The following is a 5,948-nucleotide window of genomic DNA, read 5'->3' as shown; positions in this document are numbered from 1 at the left end:
CCCGGGACCGTCCTGGCCCAACTGCTCCGCCGCGGCGTGACCCCGTCCCGCGCCGCACGCCGGGCCCCGGCGCTGGTCGCTCGTCTCGGGGCGGCTTCGCTCACCCGAGGAGCCGGCCCCGCAGCCTCCGGAGCTCTGCCCCGCGTGCGCGTCTGCTGCTGCTGCTGCTGCTGCTGCTGAGCCCGGCGCTTCTGCCGCTGCCCATGGCACGGAAAAAGGGTTGCGCACACCCAGCGTCCGCGGACAGACCGCCCAGTGCCTCCCACGGGGTGACGGGGAACAACAGTCCGCGGCGTGTTAGTCACCCCGGCAGGAATAGCGAGCTGCAAACAGCCCTGATGAAAGCACGGATGTGGGGGCTCTGCGAGCTCTGGAAAGCCTTGCTTCGTGCGGGTGGGAAACCTGGGAGCCTAGTGGGGAAACCGGCTCCCTAACGCTGAGCTTTTGCAGCGCGTTTTGGGGGCAAGGAGCGTGTGGACAGGAGCATGATCGGCTGGGGCACTGGGAGAGGCTGGGAAGGGGGCCGGCGGGGAGGCCGATGGACAGGACGGGCAGTAGAAGCCCAGTTTCCGCAGGTGAGGTCTGCATCACCTGGGGTCCAGGCTGCGCTGATGCAGGCGGCAGCGCGACGACGAGCAAGACCTCTCCACTCTCAACGTGTGCAAAGCCACGTCCTTGAGAGAGCCTGGGACAAGGCGGGTGGAGAGGGGGCTCTGCGTTAATGCAGAGGAAAAGGACGAGCCGAGGGCTTGCGGAGGCGCCCGCGCGGAGGTGATGACAACTCCGGTGCAAGAAGTCACTGCCTGAAAAGCGGTGGGTGACGATCTGTTAGGTGGCATGATGCAGGCTCCCCAGCTGCCAGGGCGTTGTGCAATCGCGCGGGCAGCGTGCGGTGACCTTCCTGACCACAGAAGCCCACGCGGCCCTCGAGCCGCTGATGTGCTCTCTGGCAGGCGTCCATCCGTCCAGCGCTTGCCCCATCCAGGCCAGGGGTGACTCTGCTGTGCCTGTGCCAGCGCCGGCTGCCCCGTGCTGTCCTCGCTATCTGTTGGCAGGACACATGTAATGGGGCACCCACGAAGGAGCCTGCTGGAGGAAACCTCGTGGTTGACTTCCGCTCCCTTCCAGAGTGAAAGCGTCTCCAGGCCGAGGACCATGTTCAGCAGCGCTGCCACCCTTCTTGTGGCGTCCCCATAACCACTAGGGTCTGCTTCAAGTACTGGCTGTCCTCATCGCTCCTCCCTTTCTTCGCTCCCCTGCTCATCCGTGTGGCAGTGCGTGTGTTTTGACAGCACACAGTGTTTGCAATCATGTCGGAGGCCACCTGTGCCGTGGTCTGTGGGCCACCGATGGAGAAGCTCTGCTTTGGCCACCCCCTGCCTGAGGGCCGGCTCGGCCCCGCTGACGCGCTGCCGACAAACCCACGTCTTCACCCTCTCCTGGCAGTGGACACCCCACCGCCTCCCTGCACGCTCTGCTCCCGGGCTTTGCAATCTCTGCTCGCGGCAGCGGTTTTCGGTGCACCGATGGGTTTCCTTATCACCTGCAGACTTTCTCTTTCGGACTATAAAAAGGGATTTAAAACAACACCAAAACCGTCTGTGCTTTATCTTCCCCCCTGAACAGAGCTGCTCTGTTCAAGGCTGTTGGTGTGAGGTCTCCAGGTTTCTCCGCACGCTGCTTATCTTTCCAGCTTTGCTGAGAGGCGCCCTTTAGCCCGATTAGGTTAGGAGAAGCAAGGACTGGAGGGAGAAGCAATATCTTTTATTAGACCAGCTGTGATAACTGAAAAAAAAGTGGATGTGCTCCTGGGCTCAGAGTTTCTTGGACAGGACTCAAAGCCTGGCTGCTTTTTGCAGCCCAGTCAGCTGCTCGAGCAAAGGCCGTTCCTGCACCACTGCCGCAGCCTGATCGGCCACAGCGACCCCGCCACTTCCCTGCGAGCCATTTGGAGGCTGCTTCGGAAAATTGCTCCGATTCCGCAGAAACCTCTAACGAAATTCCCCGCACCTTTTGCTTCCCGTTGTCACTCCCTTGGGATAGTCGCGTGCTGTTGCACAGACTCCAAAACTTCCTCTTCTGAGCAGCCTGGGGTTGTTCTCCCTACCTGCTCCCACGGCGTCCTCCCACCGGGGAGGCCCGGATGCACCCATCCCCTCCGGCCCCCGCTGGGCTCTGCCCTCGTGGGGGACTGACCGGCCCAGCGGAGCAGCCCACATTCCTGCGTGCCTCCATGCAGGGCTTTCTGTCCGGTCCGTGGACACAACGACAGCGTGGGCCAAATTTTGCTCTGCCAAGGCTCTCCTGCTGCGCCGGACTCGGACACGCTGCCAAAATGGTCCCTGAGGGGCTGGCGCACTTTGAGGTCAAGGTGAACTCAACCCACTGGTGGCAGGGGACCAGTTTTGGATCCTTGGCTGCGCTGGGAGGCTGGGCTGGGCTCGCCCCTGCTTTTTCCCACGGGTCCAAAGGGCCGGAGGTTGCCTGGGTGGCTGCTCGGAGGCCACGGGCAGCACCGGGACCAGGGTCCCAGCCCTGCTCGGGGCACGTCTGCAGCTCAGCCTGGCCCATCCTGCGGGCAAGCACCGGCCTCGCGGGGGAGCTGGATAAACGACCACCTGGCAGGCAGGGAAACGGGAGAGGACAAGGGCCCGAGAGGAGGAGAGGGGCCGTTGGACGCCCTCTCGAACGCTCCTGGGCTGCCCTCGGCCTCCGCTTCCTGCTTTTCCCAGATGACGGGTGACTTAGTGGCGCGATTACACAGCGGCCGGCGCTCGACCACTCAGCGAGGTGAGCAAGGGGAGCTCTTAGTCATGGGAAGAGTTCACTCAGCGGCGCCCGACTGGCACGCCGCCGGCCGAAAGCCGCCCGTTTCGGGGAGGTGTCGCCAGCCGAGAGGCCGCTGGCCGCCCCGCGCTGCGTTCGTCGCGAGCTGTCGGTGCAAAAGCCCGGTGGGCTGCCGGGGCCGAGCATCCGCATCCCGGGACGTGGGGAAGAAGGGGTGCAGGAGGGGCTGGCCGGGGCCGAGGCGGATCCCCGCCGTGCCGGCGGCTCACGCTGCCCGGGAGCCCGAAGGAGAGCCCAGAAGTCGTGCGCTGAGGTTGCCACCTTGCAAAKGAGTTTTTATGAAACCCCAGCACGGGGCTGGCACAGCGATCCCGGCACGGAGACCCTAGCGACGCGTTTTGGGGTGCTCCGGACCAAAGCGGGGCTGCCCCTGCTTGCCCCGCTTGTCTTGGCAGATGCGGGAGCGGGTGCGGATTTGTCACCAGGCCTGGGGGACCCCGGCAAAGCGGTGCTCGGAGACGTGCCCGGGCGGCGGGCAGGCCTCGCCGGGCCGTGCAGTGTTGCCGGTGCCCAGGAGATGGCAGCTGGAGCCCAGCGATGGCGCGGGCAGAGCCGGCTCCTGCCCCTGCAGCTCTTGGGGGGGCACCGTGCCCACGGCCCCCCGCCTGCCTCCCAGCCTGCCGGCCGAGGCCACGAGTGAAGCTGTGCCGAGGTTTGGGGGATCGCGTGCTCGGCACGGACCCTCGCAGCCGCCCGTTTCCAGCCCTCAGCCCCGGACCCCATCGGGAGACCGAGCTCAAGCCAGAGCGGCCGGAGTCACCGGGATGCCACCCCATCCCTCGCCGGCAAATGCACACGTGGCATTTCCGAGCCATTTCCGGGCCAAAGCAAAGGAGTTTAACCAGGAAAGCGTGCAGGATGGTGAGAAGCGGCTGAAGACTGTTGGGCAGGATAAGCAAGCTGCAAAGGTTGGAAGCTCAGGCTGGACCGAGCGGGAGGGAGCAGCAGCCACCGCACGTGTGCCTGCCCGGCCGGCCGTGGCGCCCTGCCCAAACAGACGGGGAAAGCAGAAGTTGTTGGTGCTGAATTGGTAGCTAGGAACCGTAGAAAATCAATACAGGAAGCAAAGCGAAAGGGGAAATCTCAGGCCACGGTGGCTAAGGACACCAAGAGGGCGCTTCTGAAAAGTAGGAAGGACGTAAAGGAAACGGCGACAGCCCTGGCCTCGGGGCGGCCGTCGCTGGGAGAGGGGCAGGCACAAGGACGCCCCTTATTGCTGCTTTGTGTTCAGGAAAAAAGCCAGAAAGTCCAATTCCGTATGAAGAAACGAAAGGAGGAATTTTGAAAAGCAGCTTTTTAGGTAAAACTCCTTCAAAACAGCAGCTCCCAGTCACTTCTGTTGGGGGTTTTAGGAGGGCTGGTTGGCTGCAGGGTGTCCCGGGCTCCCCGGAGCAGGCAGAGCCCAGGGTTACAAGCCCTGCCGGGAAGTGTCTCCTCGGAGCGGCGGCTGGGCTGACCACGGACAGGGCTGTCGGGCTGCAGCCCGGGGACGAGCCGGAGGCCGAGGCAGGGGCAGAGCACGAGCAGCCTCGTGACCGACGCTGGCACGGCGCCGCGTTTCAGTTTCAGTCTTTTCCCTGTGAAAAGGAGATGGATCCGGCATGGACGACAAGAGGCACCGGCGGGGGGGGCGTTTCAAGGCACTGCGGAGGATGCGGAAAGCACACTGCTGTGGCCACGGGACCGTGCGGCGACAGACTTTCAGCACGCAGCTGCCCGTCTATAAATGCCTCGACGTGCTTCAGCCCGCTTTCCAAAAGTGAAACCCCCGGTCTTTGCATTCCTGATGCCCACAGATCAATCCATCGAACGATGCCCATAAAATCCCACCTGGCCAGGTCCATGGGTTTCCCCGGTTTGTCCTGCCAGCCCCCGGGGGCAGAGCTGCTCGGCGGAGGGCTCTCACGCTCCCGGTGCTGAGCAGCACCTAGTTACCTGCCACCGCTCAAAGGTGAAACCCGGGTGCAGGAGCCCGCGAAAGCCCCGTGGGCCGCTGAGGACACCCCCGGCACGAGGAGAGGCTGGTGGCGGCTGCGCCCGGGGCTGCAGCCTGCGGCTCGCAAGGGCCTGGGGGCTTCGAGGTGTTCAGCGGGGACCGCGTTTATGGGAGACGGGATGCTCTTGGTGCTGGGTGCCGGCTGGGCGCCGCAAGGAGGTCTCCAGGGAAAGGCGAGCCCCTCCGTCCCCGGTGCTGCGGATCCTTGGTGGTGTGAGGTGGCCCTGGAGGTGTTCTCGGGACACCTGGCGAAGCTGCGAGATTTCAATGGTCCGGACATGACGGTACAGACCGCAGACCATCCCTTTCCTGGAAAAAGGTGCAGTGAAAGTTTGTCGTCCTCGCATTTCCCATGGCTTGGTGGAGCAGGTGGCTGCGGTCCCGCCACACTGGCCCTGTTCCCAGGGCTGGCAGCAGTCCGGCCGAGCATGGCCCACGGCACCTGCCCCGGCGTGGGGCCAGTCCTCAGAGCCGGGCTCCCTCCCTGGCGCGTGGGAGCCCAGAGGTCCATCGCCAGGGCCAGCAGGGCCGTGTCGGCATGAGCCAGCTCTGTATTTCGCGGTTGAAGCCCTAACCCACGATGAGGAACAGCCGCAGGCCCGGCGCTCCCGGAACGGCTCCCCTGGGGGTGCGGGCAATGCCGCTGCGGCTGCCTTTTGCAGCAAGATGATTTCCTTGACCTAAAGGTAGAGGCTACGGCGAGGACTCAGGCTGGCGACAGGTCACGAGCGGCTCCGCAGCCCTGCTGACGGCACCACAGAGGCTCCCTTGTGTCCCGGCCCGCGGAGCCGCAGGGGGGACACGGCCAGGAAGGAACAAAGCTCCCGTCTTCCTGCAAACTCCCCTCCTAAAAACAGTGCGGGGCTGCAGGAAACACCCCAAACAGCGCTGCCCCCCCCCCCACATCAACGCTACCTCCCAACCCGCCCGGGGCAACTTCCGACGGGCAGAGCTGCCCCCTACCAAAACCCGACCTGGGGTGGGGGGGTGTGGGGGGGGCTGCAGCTGGGCGCGCCCAGATGTGCCCGGCGCTGCCCGCGGCGCGGCAAGCGCAGCGCAAACACACGCAAGCAACGAGCGCTGCCGAACGCGCAGCCGGGGCGTG

General features: G+C 64.9%; 1 protein-coding gene across 2 annotated transcripts in view; it reads right to left on the bottom strand.

Annotated features, from left to right (window-relative positions):
- PHETA1 (PH domain containing endocytic trafficking adaptor 1) overlaps nucleotides 1-189 on the bottom strand; it is a 2,518-nt gene extending 2,329 nt beyond the window's left edge. The window contains exon 1 of one of the 2 annotated variants that reach the window (XM_026058806.1): nucleotides 105-189. The gene's annotated coding sequence lies outside the window, so the exon portion shown is untranslated. The remainder of the gene's footprint in view (nucleotides 1-104) is intronic. The other variant, XM_026058804.1, reaches the window with a different exon arrangement.
- Nucleotides 190-5,948: the final 5,759 nt, after the last annotated feature.

This window comes from Apteryx rowi, unplaced genomic scaffold (genome assembly GCF_003343035.1).
Source record: "Apteryx rowi isolate R43461 unplaced genomic scaffold, aptRow1 scaffold_15, whole genome shotgun sequence".
NCBI classification, from domain to species: domain Eukaryota; kingdom Metazoa; phylum Chordata; class Aves; order Apterygiformes; family Apterygidae; genus Apteryx; species Apteryx rowi.
Note: the sequence above shows the minus strand (reverse complement) of the source record. Positions and strands in the feature narration are given on the sequence as shown.